The sequence below is a fragment of the Triticum dicoccoides genome, chromosome 4A (assembly GCF_002162155.2).
Source record: "Triticum dicoccoides isolate Atlit2015 ecotype Zavitan chromosome 4A, WEW_v2.0, whole genome shotgun sequence".
Classification (NCBI taxonomy): domain Eukaryota; kingdom Viridiplantae; phylum Streptophyta; class Magnoliopsida; order Poales; family Poaceae; genus Triticum; species Triticum dicoccoides.
In genome coordinates, this window is record NC_041386.1 from 9,406,642 (window position 1) to 9,423,921 (window position 17,280).

The window sequence follows — 17,280 nt, forward strand, 5'->3', positions numbered from 1 at the left end:
CACTTTATTACAAACGTTACCTGTAACGCTCTCTCTTTATGAATATTGAACCCTGTGTAACGGAGGGGAGCAGGGGTCCTGGCGCACTCTATATAAGCCACCCCCCTCCTCTGGGACAAGGGTTCGCACCCTCTGTAACACACACACATATAATCCAGTCGACCGCCTCAGGGCTCCGAGACGTAGGGCTATTACTTCCTCCGAGAAGGGCCTGAACTCGTAAAATTCGCGTGTACAACTTCTCCATAGCTAAGATCTTGCCTCTACATACCTACCCCCTATTCTACTGTCAGACTTAGAACCATGATAGTTGGCGCCCACCGTGGGGCCGGTGTCTTAGCGACTTGTTGGAGAAGTTGCGGTTTTTCCAATCCCCATCAACATGGTTTCAGGCGGAGGTTTGGCCGAGGGCCGTGAGATCCATTTCGGCGCGCTCGTGTTCGTCGCCGACGACTCCGCTTGGCTCCAAGAAGCTCCACTCTACGTCGAGGCGCTCCCTGTCCACGGGGCAACGCACTTTCGCGCGTGCGTCCGTGGCGTTCTCCTACGACAGTCGTCGACTCAGTATTGGTCGGCTCCTGTGCTGTCCTCCCTCCCTGTAGCCCGCCGGTGCAAGCGTTCCGGTCGATCGAGGCTTCAACGGTGGGTGAGGCACGCGGTGGCTCGCCAGTCGGCCAACCCCAGGTCGCGGCAATCGATCCCGACGAAACTCTCTACGGCATGTTCGACCTGTCGACTGGCTCCGTAGAGACTGCATCCGAGTGCGACAGCAGTGACCCCGCGGCGGAAGTCCTGATGGCCAATGGACCTCGCAGTCCTCCTGGCTTCCCCCGCGGCGACGGTGGCGATGGCGGAGGCAATTCGTCACGTGTTGACGAGGAGTACCGTCCCGAACCCCTCTCTTCACTGCAGAGGGAAGAACTTCGCCGCCGGAACATGGATGCACTTCACACTTCTATCGTTGGAGAAACACCCAAGGCCCGAGCCTTGGAGGACGCGCGCCTGGCCAACTTGGCTGAGCGCACTCGACTGAAGAACCTCCAGCGCGCACTCGAAGAGCGTGCTCAACAGCGGATCCCAGAATCCAGTCGACGACAACTTTTTCCGCCTCCAACTCAGGTATATCGAACTCCGATCCAGAATCTCACAGCTGCAGCCCGAATAGAAGAATCAATCCAGCCTTCCCAGTCCGAAGCTGGCAGAGGTTTGATGCAGATTAGGGCTTTACTCCGGGCAGCGGGAGAACAGAATACAGCTGTGTCACAGTCGCGGAATAGGATCCATAGTAGATCCGTTATGGCAGATACAGTCCAGTCGGCTCACAGCCCAAGATCGCCTCCGAGGCGTGAGGGACGTGGAGACCGGCGAGATCAGTACAGAAACCGTGAGCAGTATGATCACCGACTCGATCACGATGATCATCGTCGAGTGCCCACGCCTCCCCCAAGAAGTGGGTCATATATGCCTCGGCAGCATGATGACAGACGCCCTCACAGTGATGGGCGAAGGATTCCAGTCGACCCCAGGGAACCGGGCTTTGATGCGAGATCTATTCTCGTTCAGGGTCTGGTCGACAAAAACAGAGCTCACAGAGAAGGCCACGACAGAGATCTTCCAACCAGCGGCAGAGTGCATGTCTCAGGTCCAGAGTGCTTCAGCAGAGCCATCAGGGCTGCGGTGATTCCTCCCAACTTCAGGTTGGCGACTGGAGTCAGTAAGTTCACTGGTGAGTCCAAGCCTGACACTTGGCTTGAGGACTACTGAGTGGCTGTTCAGATTGGCGGCTGCAATGATGAAGTGGCCATGAAGCACTTCCTCTGATGTTGGAGGGCTCGTCCAGAGCATGGTTAAATCAGTTAGCACCCGGCAATATTTATAACTGGGAAGAACTTGCCCGAGTGTTTGTCAGAACGTTCGAAGGAACATGCAAACGGCCAGCAAGACTAACAGACCTGCAATCTTGTGTGCAGAAGCCAAATGAAACTTTGAGGGATTATATCCAGAGATGGATCACGTTGCACCACACGATGGAGAATGTGTCTAATCACCAAGCAGTGTGCGCCTTCAAAGAAGGTGTCAAATATCGAGAGTTGAATCTGAAGTTCGGTCGGACCGGAGATATGTCTTTGAGTCGAATGATGGAGATTGCCACTAAGTATGCCAATGGTGAAGAGGAGGATCGGCTCCGGAGTGGCAAACACAAAACAGTCGCCCATGAAACCGGAGGAGGAAACTCCAGTCGGAAGCTGAAGCGCAAAGCCGAGCTAGCTGCTCCTGGAGAAACCTTGGCCGTGACTCAAGGAAAGTTCAAGGGGAAGCCCAAAGGACCGTGGAATCCCAAGAAAATAAAGGATCAAGACGGGAATGATGTGTGGATTTGCCATGCCACATTCACACAAAGAACGATGAAGAGGGTAATCTCATTTACCCGAAGCATACCACTCGGCAGTGTCGGCTCCTAATCTAGCAGTTCCGAGAGAAACAACCCAAAGAAAAGGAAAAAGAGCCCGACAAAGTTGAGGACAAAGAAGAAAGTGACGATGGTTACCCCCACGTCAATTCCACTCTGATGATTTTTGCTGATGTTGAGAGCAAAAGTCGACTGAAAGTCATCAATAGAGAGGTAAACATGGTCGCTCCGGCGACGTCCAGTTATTTGAAATGGTGTCAGACTGCCATTACATTCGACCAGTCTGATCATCCGACAAACATAGCCACCCCTGGGAGGCAAGCGTTGGTGGTCGACCCAGTCGTCGAAGGCACTCGTTTGACTAAAGTTTTGATGGATGGTGGCAGTGGCCTGAATATACTGTATGCAGAGACGTTGAAAGGAATGGGCATTTCGATGTCCAGACTCGGTGAAAGCAATATGAGTTTCCATGGAGTTATTCCTGGCAAGAAGGCTGAGTCACTCGGCCAGATCGGCCTTGATGCAGTTTTCGGTGATTCCAAGAATTACCGCAAAGAAAAGTTGGCATTTGAAGTTGTGGATTTCCAGAGTGCTTATCACGCTATTCTGAGCAGGCCAGCGTATGCATATTTTATGGCTCGACCATGTTACGTGTACCTCAAATTGAAGATGTCTGGTCCTAAGGGAATGATCACTATCACTTGCAATCAAAAGAAGGCAGAAGAATGCTTCCAGAAGGGCTCAAAGATCACAGATGGCAGCAATGGAATTGCAGGAGTATAAAAAAAATGCAGATCCGAATGATTTATTGCGAGCTAAGAAGCCTGCCACAAATTCAGCATTTCAGTCGCCTGGTGAAACAAAGCCGATTCATATTCACCCGACGGATCCCAATGCTGTTCCGACTCACATCTTCTATCTATCTATTATATACTTAAAACAAAAGACAAATAAGCTACCACATTTATCCACATATGTTAATATTATTTGCACCGTTAGATTCAAATAATAATGGCTGAGATTAAAAGTTTTTACGTAACATGCTAACATGTATTTACTATCTTATTGAACTAGCACGTTGTCACGTCTATGCATATGCATATATGATACATGTACGGAAAGACTCAATCATCTACATGTAATTAATGAGTGCAAGCAGGAATCGTCCACACGGAAAAAGAGAATAGTCCGGACAACGTACGCCTAAGATAAACTACACAATGCTCAAAAAAAAAAGATAAACTACACAAGATCACACGGCAATATATATTCTATTTTGTGTGACACGTCCAGACGTAATCACATACTAGAGCACCACCGTCACATATATAGAACCTCACGTGCGTCTAATTCCAAATCGGGTATATGCATGCCAAAAAAACAAGGAGAACTACAACCGGACTCAATCTATAGAACTCCACACGGAGTCTTGATAAAAGGAAATACCATGTGGAGTCCTGATAAAGAGAAACTCCACATGGATCGGACAAGGCACTCAGCCGGCCACATCTAACCCCAAGAGTCAGAATCCAACCAATTCTGGACAAATCGATGTTTGTAAATCTGCTACCTAATCAGAGCACCGCCGAGAAAATTGAAGTCTTCCAGAATTTGCTACGCGAGCACCACAAACAAAATCGAAGACTATAGAACAAATCTGCCATCCGATTAGAGCACCACCAACAATCGAAGATTGTCGGCTCTGTGATGCCAGACAAATATCAAAGAAAGCCAAAACTCTGATGTGGCTGCATCTCAATGCCCGGTGAAGTCAGGACAGATCTTCTGAGCTGCGTCTCACCTGAATCAGGTTCGTATATCAGAATAAAAGTTGTATAGATAGCTGACTAACAAATTCAGAATCCTTTCAAAGCCAAAAAACTATGGTGTTGATGAAGCTTAGTGCTTACATAGATAGCTGACTAAGAATTTTAGAATTCTTTCACAGCCAAAAAACTATGGTGTTGAAGAAGATTTAGTGCTTACCAACAACAGGATAAACTAGAACATTCAAGTGAAAGTACAGATAATGTGGGATTGCCTCAATCATACAACAGATCATCAATTTAAAACAAGCAAATGCTAATTATATTTTGTTTGCACTGATATGGCAAAATAGTTCATGTCACTATCAACATTAAAAGCATCATGCTATTATCCGGAGGAATTTGATACAATTATATTGATGAAATAAAATGATAATTCAATTTATGCATATAACACTTTTTTACAGGTATGCATATAATACTTTTAAGTTTGTCAAATCCACAAAGTATCACCATTGAGAAATGAAATTAATTTATTTCTTCATATTCCCTCCGTTTCTTTTTAGTCAGCATATAAGATTTGGTCAAAGTCAAACTTTGTAAAGTTTGACCAACTTTATAGAAAAAAATATTAACATCTACAATACTAAAGCTATATGGTATGAAAATTCATTTCATGAGGTATCTAACAGTATTGATTTCATATTGTGAATCTTCATATTATTTTCTATAAACTTAGTCAAAGTTAACAAAGTTTGAGTTTGACCAAATTTTATATGCAGACTAAAAAAACGGAGGGAGTACAATTTAAAGGTAAAGAAGGTGAAAGGACCATTAGAATGTTTTCTAGATTACAACTCCGAGTTTGCCACCAAGGACACGATACAAAAACAAGGAGATAAAGTTAAGCAAGGCTCAGGTATGTCTATACTCTATACTTTTAAATAATCTAATTGATATTTCCAAACTTGAAGAAATTAATCTCCAACTTTGTATGACATTGGATTATTCACCCAAATGAAGCATGTGCAATCAAGAATAACAATCCCCCCAAAAAAGGAATCAAGAATAACAAAAATGATTTTACAAACTTCATATTGCCACAAGACTGCTTCTAATAACAGATCAAGTGCAAAATGCATGCCCATTACTGAAATTTTAATTGGACTTCCACCATTGCGGCTAAGATTAACACTTTTCAGCTTGCCCTTTTCTTTGCGGGAAGCTTATCCGTTTAGGAGTGATGAAACCAGAACTAAGTATGGGGAATGTTTTCTTATTTTTCAAATGAGAATGTAATTATTGTAGAAATTCATACAGTAAGGCCAATGATGTTACAAACAAATCTAATAGATTTGTCATTGATTTAATAGGGTTGTGCCTAAAGTCAACCAGCGCCAGAAGAATATATACAGATCTACACAGCCGAAAAAGAAAGAGGCACGGAAAAGGTCTAAGTAATCCATGTGCACGCCTAAGTAATTCAATCTACTAGGAAATGATTGTTCACGTACAAACATATTTCAGTATGGGCCCGTACGTACAAAGCTAGGTCACCTATACAAATTAGGAAAAAGTGGGCATGTCCTTTTGAGAGAGAAAAAAATATACGCCCAAGTAATTCAATCTACTTGGAGTACAAAATCAGATCATCTACACACTTTAAAAAAACATGGGCAGGTCCTTCGGTGAAAAACAAAAGGCACGCCTAAATCATTCAACTTACTGGGAAATATACTAAAAAGTCTAGCCACCAAACACATCCCATGTGTACATGCAAGCACTTGCATCTAATTCTAACGGACAGACAAGTCAGACTTTGGGCAGAAAAATAGACAATGGTACGAGGCACGGTACAAAAGCAACAAGCGCCAACCTATCTAAAGCCGTATACTTGATGAAGATTTTGAGTCATGCTAGATAAATCTAAATATCTTCTATTACTTTTCCAAATGAATCGTGACTCATGTTTATTCACCAATATAACATAACAATTTTACTTGACTAACTCCATATATGCAGGACAAGAAAGTTTACCAAAAATGATCGAGATGGATAACAATAAACAAGGAACATAGAAATATTTTATAGAAGGAGAACATTACGAGAACTTACTGGAATGAGGCACAAAACCAAGACAAGTCAGGTGATGGTTCAAACTTCTTCTAAGATATGATATCACCACTTCTTGAGGAAACGAGACTCTTAGACCTGTAGTGCTTTTCTGACAATTGAGTCATATCAGTTATAGTGGAGTCATATCTAAATTATTTGTCTCTCAACTTCTTCGGGATGCTAACTTTAAGTTTTTGGGTGATTTTTTTACGATTTTGTTTTTCACAACAATATGTATAATAATCTATTACACAAAAATATTCAAATGATCAAATTCTGATTGACACAAACTAACTACAAAGGAAAGTGGAAAGTCCTACTGCGAAAATTGTGGTACATATCAAGAAACCATAACACCTGGTAAGCATATTCTGCTAATTTGAATGAGAACTTTCATATTATATTTACTCTTAATGAGAGTGGTATGTACAAATTGCTAAACTTATTGGATGGGAAGATCTCAGAAGCACCAAGCAAACCATTTATGTTTACTGAGATGGAGAAATAATGCTTGACAAAGATCAGTATAAGGCGGACAGTTATTAGATAAGGGTCAAAACTTAGCACTATGAGAAACATGTCAAATTGTAATTATTCGAAACACATTCATACATGCACTTTTGTGAGTTTTATGTTGTTCTTGGAAACAACCCTTCTATCCTACAGCCTTTTCAGTTGAAGAGAACAAAGAGAAAAGCTTCAGTGTTATAGGCATCTCCCACAACACATGTGAAAAAACTAAAATCTATTGCATATCAATTAACACATATGGGCCAAAGTCAGTGAATACATGCAAGCCTTCTTTCTTTGTCTTAAATACACCTATTATTAATATAAGTTGCTAATATATGGTAACAACAAATAGAAAGAACACACCTTTTATCCAACAAATATTGAACACTTTTTGCTATAGGAAACTTCATATAATTATTACGGTTGTCTTGAAGAGACAATAATCAAAGTTGGGCAGAATGTCAACTAAAAAAATAGGTTCGATTCCCTAAAACAACGCAAGGCACATCAATGGCAAGTGACATAAGTTATATCCTAGAACACTATGAAGAACATGGCCGTCCAACCCGACGACACAGCTCTAGGCCAGCGCCACGAACTGGAGAGCAACGCCACTCAGTGAAACGAATCTCTTATTTTCTCCGGTGGCCTCGAAGCCTTGCTGCTTGGGGGCAAAAAATCCTTCTCTCCAAGAGAAAATTTCTACACCGGAAAAGACGGAGAAAGGTCAGGTGACCTTAATCATCCCCTTCTCATAGCCATAGCAAATCTCCATAAAGAATCCATGCCATTGCTGGAGGTTAGCAGACCAAGATCTGGGAAGGAAGGAGAAGGAGAGGAAGATGAGTGATTACCTAGAGGAGTGCCACCCCTCATGTTCAAGTGGACCCAACTCCATGGCCATCCAATCGATGATGGCGGCGAGCTGCAGGCACGTGTGGTCGAGCTGGATGACATGCCGCCGCCGGGAGCCTGGAGCCACCGCACTCCACCCCAAATCCCACTTCTCCCCTGTCCTCTTTTCTTAGCAAGATCTAGCAACGTATTGTGGATGAATCCTTAGATCAGGTAAGGAACAGGAGGAGAATGAGAATGGGGAAAGGGATGAATGGTACTACAGCCGTATAGATGCAAAATACAGTAGATTTTTTAACGAGATGCAAAATACAGTAGATTTTTCAACGAGATGCAAAATACTGTAGATTAAAGAAACGTGAAGCTCCCAATGTAGAGTCAAGTGTAATCTTTGACTATGTGGCCCTGGGTTCCTGACGTGCATTTTGCACGCGGACTTGAATTCGCTAAATGAATAAAATGACGGAAAACGGAGTTATCAAAAAAACATGTGTCGCTTCGTATTGCTTCCCCCAATTCCATCTGTCAAGCGCTGCTCTATGGCGATTGCATCGGACGGCCCACGAACGCCTGCTCGAAACACTTCTAGCACTGTTTTTTTCTGTTGGGATGGTAAACATATATAGAATTTTCTTTTCTAACGCAACTGGTATTAGCTACTAACTTTGTATTGAGCGGATAAACGTCTTACATATTTAGGGATGGAAGTAGTACATAATATATTTTTCTGAAAATTAATCTAGGATTTTTCGTTGAAAAACCTACATAATCCAGTATCTCGGGATGGATTAGGACCATATTGTAAAAATTGACAAATAGACAAATAGAAAATTGTTAGACATTCATTAAAAATAAATGCTTAGAGAACTAAAATAATAAACTGAGGTAACTTAAACACAAAAAGAATGGTATGAAGAGGACAATGCATATGGAGGTGTTCTACTGGCAATAATTATAATCTTTTGTACAATGTTAAATGCATGTCTATATGATTAAGAAAAAGGGTTTTGTCAGGTCTCAGTCGACTAAGGCTTAATCAAGCCTTAGTCAAACGACATAACATGTAAGAAAAAAAACCCGGAAAAAAGTTGAATGGGTCTCAATGTAAAATCACACGAATATAGCATCGACTGAGACGTAATGAAAACTCAATGGATTGAGATTTAACAAGACTATTAATAAAAATAGCTAAAACATATTATTTATTAAAAAATCAACTCTAGCCGTGCAATTGCGCGGGTGGACCCGCTAGTTTCAACAACACTCGACTCCAAATAGGAAGAAGCGTTCATCCAGTTCCTCCGTGAGAACTGGGACATCTTTGCATGGAAACCTTCTGACATGCTAGGTGTTCCCTGGGGACTGCTGAGCATCGTTTGCGAGTCGACCCAAAGTGAAACCAGTCAAAGAACATCTTCGACGGTCCGCCGTACAGAAGAGAAAGGCAATCAGTGAAGAAGTGGCTCGGCTTCTAGCAGCTGAGTTTATCCGAGAGATTTATCACTCCGAGTGGTTAGCTAATGTTGTCGTGGTCCCAAAGAAGGACGACTCACTTCACATGTGCATTGACTTCAAGCATATCAATTGGGCCTACCCGAAAGATCACTTTCCTCTCCCTCGCATCGACCAAATAGTCGACTCGACTGCGGGGTGTGAGCATCGAGTTGCTTCTTCAGCTCCTTCAACTCTTCAGGTCCAAGCTTGTAAGGACGTTTGCAAACAGGTTCCGTGCCAGGCTCAAGATCGATGACAAATTCAACTGGCCGGTGCGGAGGCATTCCTGAAAGCTCTTCTGGAAAGATGTCTTGATATTCGCAAACGACTGGAATTTGAGAGATGGCATCCAGCTCACCCTTCTCATTGAGGGAAAACAGACGAATGGTATCATCCCTTGCGGCAAAGACAATTACATCCTCAGACAAATGAGTCAATTGAATCTGCCTGGCAGCACAATCAAGCTGAGCCTTGTGCTTAGAAAGCCAATCCATTCCGAGAATAAGATCAATATCCGAGTTACCAAGGACCATTGGAGAAGAAAGAAACTTATAGTCGCCCAACGTGATAGTCACATCTAGAACCTCCAAACCGGCACTCAAACGTTTACCAGGAGAAACGATATCCATTTGTTTGCCTAAATGAGAAGAAACGAATTCATTCTTGGCAAAAAATGGCTTTGACATGAAACAATGTGATGCACCAGTATCAAAAAATACTTTTGCAGGAACATCGTTAACAGGAAGGTTACCCATGATGACATCTGACGAGTCCTCTGCCTGAGCTGCATTCATCAAGTTGACCTTGGCGTGCTTGGGGTTATGCTTGACCACTGCGGTACTTGCCGATCTCACAGGAGGAGGAGGAGGGAGACGCCTCTGATTGAAGCATTTGTTGGCATAGTGATCCTTTTGTTGGCACTTGTTGCACGTGACCTCTGAAAGCGGACGGTGATACGAAGCACTTGATCTTGGAGCTTGAGACGAAGTCTTGTTCTGAAAGCCAGGGTTGGGTGGGTGGGAAGATCCACTGCCACCTTTGCTCTTGTGCTGATAAGGCTAACGAAACGGAGGAGGAGGCAGCCAATACTTTTGCTGCTTAGCCACTTGAGTTGAGGAAGAAGGAGTTGCATCTCTGATTCGCTTTTTGGAAGCATCGCACTTCAATTGAGCAGTCTCTTGCTTCATTGCCATATTGTAGAACTCATCATACTTCTTGGGCTCAAAAAGGACGAGAGCTAGCTGGAGTTCTTCTCTGAGACCACCCCTGAACTGGTATATCATGCTCTTCTCGTCAGGGACGTCTTGCTTAGCAAAACGGGCGAGCTTCTAAAACATGATGTTGTACTGGTAAACAGACATAGTGTCTTGCTTCAAGTTGCGGAATTCCTCACGCTTGCTCTCAACCACACTCTGAGGAATATGATGAGCTTTGAAGTCTTGACGGAATTCATCCCAGGTAATCACACGGCCTCCTCTGGAATCCTTGTACTGCTGAAACCATTCTGCAGCTTGGTCTTTGAGTTGGAAGGAGGCGAACTTGACAAAGTCCTCAGGGCTGATGTTACTGCACTCGAAATGCTTGCATATGTCCACGAGCCAATCATCAGCGTCTGTTGTCTCAACACAATTGCTGAAGGTCTTTGGCTGGTTAGCAAGGAACTGGTTGAGTGTAGCAAACTGATTCTGATTGTTGCCATGGCCCTGGTTCCCTTGGTTGCGCCCTTGAAGAAGTTGCATGATCAGCTGCGTGTTTGCATTGGTAGCCGCCATCACAGCTTGCCATGCCTCCGAAGGTGGAGGTGGTGGTGGCGGATCAGGATTCGGAGTCGTGCGCGTTGGAGGAGCCATCCTGAATATGGTGACATCCGTTAGCACATTGACAGACAAATATTGAAGCTGAATCAAACGGGTTGAAATTGCAACATAAAGTCTTCACATCCGAACAAAATGAATAAATGCATTCCAGTTGAAATGGTCACATTTTCATAAATTGAGAAGTCACTTAGAATTGAGGTAGAATAAAAATAACAAGGTACGGACAAGAACAAATACTTGGTGAGGATTACCCAATTCCAAACCAAATATCCGCGGAAGAAGAACTAGAGCTACAAGAATTCCCACCTATGAAACTCCCGAACCTTTCCGGTTATGCAATCAGGTGTTGGGGATACAGGGGAAGCATAATATCTCACCCAAATCTAGCAAATCTTACATCCAGCTGTATCCATCCTTCAACACATAACCAAGAAACCTTCGAAAATCATTTACCTCAACCTTCGAAAAGCATCTGTTATACAAGTTATGGCAATACTCCCGAACTCCCGCCCTAGTACTGGGTGGCGTCGAGGTTATCTCACCAACAACTGCATAAAAGAGATTTTCGATGTCGGCGAAACTCAGGTATACCAGAATCTCAACGATAAAATTGTGACGACAACACCTCGGAGCTCAACTCCCCGGGACACTGCCACAACCCCTAAATGACAGGAGGCACCAAGAACAATGTTCTCGTCACAAATCGATCGGAACGATTCCAAGATACCCGCGTGATCCTAAATTTTTTTTGTGAAATTTGAGAAGAGAAGAGTCAAAACTCTATGTTAGGATGCCTTACCAGAGCGATGAAGGGACTTAGGAGTAAAAAAGAATTCCTAACTCTCCTATATATATAATTCTAAATGACTCAAAACATTTTTCTAGACTCAACAACGCCAACGATTCGATCAAGCAGGGGGCTCCTAAGGTCGGGGAAGGCTCTGATTACCAACTTGTAACGCCCTCGATGCGGCTATATCTCCTACGTGTCGAAGCACGACTTAGAGGCATAACCGCATTGAAAGCAATGTCGCAAGTAAGGTAATCTTCACAACAACCCATGTAAATAAATAAAAGGGGAAAAGATACATAGTTGGCTTACACTCGCCACGTCACACAAATACATGAATAACATTACATTCATCCAATACACTCATGGTCCGACTACGGTACCAAAATAAAGATCAACCCCCACATGCGACACGGTCCCCGATCGCCCCAACTGGGCACCACTACTGATCATCTGGGAAAGACACATAGTAACGACGAGAGTCTTCATCGAACTCCCACTTGAGCTCAAGCGCATAGTCTGGAGAGGTATCATCGGTCCCTACATCTGGTTTGGAAGTAATCTGTGAGTCACAGGGACTCAGCAATCTCGCACCCTCGCGATCAAGACTATTTAAGCTTATAGGTAAGACAAGGTATGATGTGGAGCTGCAGCAAGCGACTAGCATATATGGTGGCTAACATACGCAAATGAGAGCGGAAGAGAAGGCAAAAGCACGGTCGAACACTTATGATCAAGAAGTGACCCTAGAACAACCTACGTCAAGCATTACTCCAACACCGTGTTCACTTCCCGGACTCCGCTGAGAAGAGACCATCACGGTAACACACGCGGATGTTGCATTTTAATTAAGTTAAGTTTCATGTTATCTACAACCGGACATTAACAAATTCCCATCTGCCCATAACCGCGGGCATGGCTTTCGAAAGTTCAAATCCCTGCAAGGGAGTCCCAACTTAGCCCATCACAATCTCTCATGGTCAACGAAGGATATTCCTTCTCCCAAGACAATCCGATCAGACTCGGCATCCCGGTTACAAGACATCCTCGACAATGGTAAAACAAGTCCAGCAACACCGCCCGAATGTGTCGACAAATCCCGATAGGAGCTGCACATATATCATTCTCAGGGCACACTCGGATAGGTTAAGCTACGAGTAAAACCAAACCCCGAGTTTCCTCGAGGTGGCCCCGCAGGCTGCCTAGTTCGGACCAACACTCAGAGGAGCACTGGCCCAGGGGGGGTTAAATAAAGATGACCCTTGGGCTTCGGAAACCCAAGGGAAAAAGAGGCTAGGTGGCAAATGGTAAAATCAAGGTTGGGCATTGCTGGAGGAGTTTTATTCAAGGCAAACTGTCAAGGGGTTCCCATTATAACCCAACCGTGTAAGGAACGCAAAATCCGGGAACATAACACCGATATGACGGAAACTAGGGCGGCAAGAGTGGAACAAAACACTAGGCAAAAGGCCGAGCCTTCCACCCTTTACCAAGTATATAGGTGCATTAAGATAAACAAGATAATATTGTGATATCCCAACAATAAACAATGTTCCAACAAGGAACGATCTCCAATCTTCACCTGCAACTAGCAACGCTATAAGAGGGGCTGAGCAAAGCGGTAACATAGCCAAACAATGGTTTGCTAGGACATGGTGGGTTAGAGGTTTGACATGGCAATATGGGAGGCATGATAAGCAAGTGGTAGGTAACGTAGCATAGGCATAGCAAAAGAGCGAGCATCTAGCAAGCAAAGATAGAAGTGATTTCGAGGATATGGTCATCTTGCCTGCAAAGTTGTCAGAGTTGTCTTGATCCTCATAAGCGAACTCAACGGGCTCCTCATTCACGAACTCGTCTCCCGGCTCTACCCAAACAAGAACAACAAGCAAACGGAACACAATCAACCACGTGCAATGCTCAAACAACATGATGCAAACATGGTATGATATACGGGATGCGGTATGCGATGCATAGGCAAGATTTGCAAAGGAATGATTGAACCTGGCCTCAACATGAAAATCCAAGAGTTCCACTGGAAAGGTGAGGTGATTTCGGTTGAAATCGATATAAAGATCACCAGAATCGGATGCACGGTTTGGAAATGGCAAGCAAAACAAATATGGCACCGGTCTGCGATAATTAGCAAGTGACCAACTAAATGCATCAAGATATATATGCTATAGCACTCAAACATAACAACAAAATACATTGCAGGGATCCACTCATGATGCTTGACAAAAGATGAACACTGAGCTACGGCTAATTCATCCATTAACAGGTTCAAACAAGCATGGCAAAAGAGCAAATGATAACAGGTTTCAGACTTGGTGAAATTAACACAAGTCTGGAATTTATCATCAGGAAGCACATTTTAGAGCATGAAAACTACAAGCTACAGGAACTTAACGTGGCAAAGCAAGGCATGGAATGAAGCTACTCAAAGCACTTAACAAAAGTCCCTTAGTGACCTTGAGCCAAAAGGGATCAGAAAATACAATTGCAAGCATGTGAACATGGCAAAAACATAAAGAGATTCAGACTTGGTGAAAAACTGGAGCATGCAAACAGATTAACAAGTAGGCACGTTTACGAGCTCGATGCACTCACTACAGAGCATGGCATGACAAAGTAAGCATACACCCATCAAGAAGACATGGCATAGAAGTTAGACATGGCAAGAACAACATCATAGCATGCACGGATCAATAGCAACATCCTCGGCAAAATCGCTAAACATGTCAACAATCTGCCAGGATCATTTTATAGCAAAAGTAGAGCTCGATTGACTCAAGTTAGGGTGCTCCATAAATGCAAACAAAGACATGGATGGATAGAGCACCACAATGCTAACAAAACATTCTTACTGATCATCCTCAAAAGAGGCACGGATCACTAGGAAACAACATGAACATATGGCATAACAACAAAATCAGGACAAGGACTTAGTGAAATACTAAGTCCCTGAAATCAGCATTACCGATTACGCTACTTTGCAAGCTTGTGCTAGTCACCACAAAGATCATAAAAATACATGGCAAGCACCTCTGTAAAGATGGCATGGCATTCATAAAAACACATGTAGAGCTTAGGATCATAGCATGCACACATTAATCATGGCAAAAATGACAAAATACCATTTGCTGACACATATCTAACAAATTCATCACATAGCCCTCTTCCAACAGCATTTCGGGCATCAAGATGAGCTCAAATGAAAATGATGCAATGAGATGAAATTATGTACTCGTCGAGACGAACATTTTGATATGCTACACGCACGAATCGGAGCCACGGTGAGGAAGTTGTGATGCGATGAAAAATGCATATGAATCAGGAAATCTCAGGACTTAGGAAAATTATACCCTCGAGGTAAAAGTCAATGGGCACGAAATCCGAGGTTCGCCGGCGCGGGTCTTGCTGGAGATGGCGGGGAAAGAGGTGGACCTCGCCGGAGATGGCGGATCCGGGCCGGATCCCAGCGCGGGGCGGCGGAGGAGGCTGCCGACGGGCGCAGGGCGGCGGTCGGCGAGCTTGGCGGCAGGGCGGCGGAGCTCCGGTGGCAGCGGCCGGCGTCGAAGGCGGGGCGGCGCGGCGATGCTCGGGCGGCGGGGATGCGGGGAGCGGGCGACGCGAGGAGGAGTTGGGCGGCGAGGAGCTCGGGCTCGCGGGGGCCCTACGCGGGCCGGGTGGACCGCGCGGGGTGGAGAGGACAAAGGGACACGTGGCAGAGCGTCAGTGGTCGCGGGAGGCGGCGGACGCGGTGTCCGGCGCGGCGGACATGTCCGGCGGCGGAGAGGGATTTTTTTAGGGTTTGGGAAAGAAGAGACCCGGGATTTGGAAATGAGGGGTCTATATATAGGCGTAGAGGGAGCTAGGGAGCTCCAAATGAGGTGCGGTTTTCGGCCACGCGATCGTGATCAAACGCTCTAGATGATGGAGGGGTTTTTGGTGGGTTTTGGGCCAAATTGGAAGGGTGTTGGGCTGCAACACACACGAGGCCTTTTCGGTCCCTCGGTTAACCGTTGAAGTATCAAACGAAGTCCAAATGGTACGAAACTTGACAGGCGGTCTACCGGTAGTAAACCAAGGCCGCATGGCAAGTCTCGGTCCAATCCGAAAACGTTTAACCCCCACACACGAAAAGAGGTAGAAAGGGGCACCGGGTGACATAGGAGCGCCGGAATGCAAAACGGACAACGAGGAAAATGCTCGAATGCATGAGACGAACACGTATGCGAATGCAATGCATATGATGACATGATATGAGATGCATGACAAAGACAACAACACACGGAGACAAAAACCCGACAACGACGGAATGAAAATAACTTAGTGCCGGAAACGGCAAGAGTTGGAGTACAGATAAGGTAAATTACATCCGGGGTGTTACAACATTACATCCTACTTGTGGTGCATTATTCGGTGTCAATTATGCTTAATGCTTGCTTATGAGATTATTCGTTTCTTGGTTGGTCGCTTCCTAATCTTTTGCTAGCCTTCATTTTGCACTAAGTATGATCACTACTTGTGCATCCAAAATCCTTTAAACCAGTTTTGCCACATGAGTCCAATATATCTACCTATATGCGGTATTCTTTTGCCGTTCTAAAGCAAATTTGCATGTGACATCTCTAATTTTCAAAATAAACTTCTCTTTTGTGTGTTTGTTCCGCTCGTGGAGCGGTGAGGGGTGGCTAATATTTTCCATGCTAGATGTGCTATTCTCAAAATGAGTGTTTATTCACTTGTCATTGCACGAGAGTAAGGCAAAGGTATTAGGGATGCCCAGTCCCGAAATGCAAAATCAAATGGAATTACTTTATCTTGTCAAATAATAAATTCCTTGGAAAGTGTTGGTATGGAGGGCACCCGTGGATACGGTTAGCCATGGAAAGTGAAAGTTACAATGGAAAAAGGAATAAACTTTCTTTTCTGTTTGAGAACCGCCTATGATATATCTATGCATGGAAAGTATTGGGAACTCTAAGTCATTTTCGTTGGTGGGATGGATACACCTCCCAAAATGTTTTTATCTCAAATTTTTCCCTTCAAGCTCTGGCACCTTTACAAATCCCTACTTCCCTCTGCGAAGGGCCTTTCTTTTACTTTATGCAATTTTTATTTTGAGTCTCCATCTTCTCTTATAAAAGCACCAACTAGGAGGAAATATGATCATGCTTAAGTATTGGGTGTAGCTAATATTCGAGTGTGTTTCATGAATGGATCAATGTTCGAGCATGATGGGCTAGGGATAACTTATTTTAGCGTTGATATTTTGAAAGACATGGTTGCTTGTTGATATGCTTAAGTATCTAAATTATCATGTCAAAACTGGAATATTGCTTTGAACAACTAAAAGTCCAATTTTCCATGCAATAAAAAATAATATGATATGACATGATGAACAACACTCCACATCAAAAATTCTGTTTTTATCACTTACCTACCCGAGGACGAGTAGGAGTTAAGCTTGGGGATGCCGATACTCTCCAACTTATCTATAATTTTTGATTGTTC

At 44.0% G+C, this 17,280-nt stretch overlaps 1 long non-coding RNA gene across 1 annotated transcript; it reads right to left on the minus strand.

Moving 5' to 3' along the window:
• Window positions 1–3,572: 3,572 nt before the first annotated feature.
• On the minus strand, window positions 3,573–8,087 carry LOC119284584. The gene is made up of 3 exons (XR_005139111.1): window positions 7,659–8,087; window positions 6,292–7,506; window positions 3,573–4,211 (listed from the first exon to the last, which is right to left on the minus strand). It is a non-coding gene; the product is annotated as an uncharacterized LOC119284584 (long non-coding RNA).
• Between the last annotated feature and the right edge of the window lie 9,193 nt (window positions 8,088–17,280).